Here is a 330-nt window from a genome sequence, read left to right as displayed (position 1 = left end):
CCAGAAGCCCCCGGTTAACCTCCCCTGCCATAAAAAATAAATTGTTAACAACTTCCTAGGGCAGCTGAGAAATTATTTCAGATTGTTTCACACAAAGGGCGATCACTAAACCTGTCTTAAAACAAATTCCAAATAGTTGAAAGCCAGTGTTTTCAATACAACGTTTGCATTCAGTAAATAGAGTATGAATTTGAATGTGTTTCATATTAAATTAAAATATTTGATAAATTTAAAGAGGAGACAGTGAAATCTACTGACTGTAGACCGTATGGTATTATCAGATTTCCTTGTACATCAAACTTTGATGAGACCATCTTCACTTTCCTGCTG

The 330-nt window shown here is 34.8% G+C and overlaps 1 protein-coding gene across 4 annotated transcripts in view; it reads left to right on the top strand.

Moving 5' to 3' along the window:
- The window catches only part of TRPC3 (transient receptor potential cation channel subfamily C member 3), a 53,135-nt gene that overhangs the window by 21,756 nt on the left and 31,049 nt on the right, over window positions 1–330 (top strand). The gene's annotated exons all lie outside the window — the stretch shown is intronic.

This window comes from Alligator sinensis, unplaced genomic scaffold, assembly GCF_000455745.1.
Source record: "Alligator sinensis unplaced genomic scaffold, ASM45574v1 scaffold150_1, whole genome shotgun sequence".
Taxonomy (NCBI): Eukaryota; Metazoa; Chordata; order Crocodylia; family Alligatoridae; genus Alligator; species Alligator sinensis.
The sequence above is the reverse complement of the archived record's forward strand: the minus strand, read 5'-3'. Positions and strand labels throughout refer to the sequence as shown.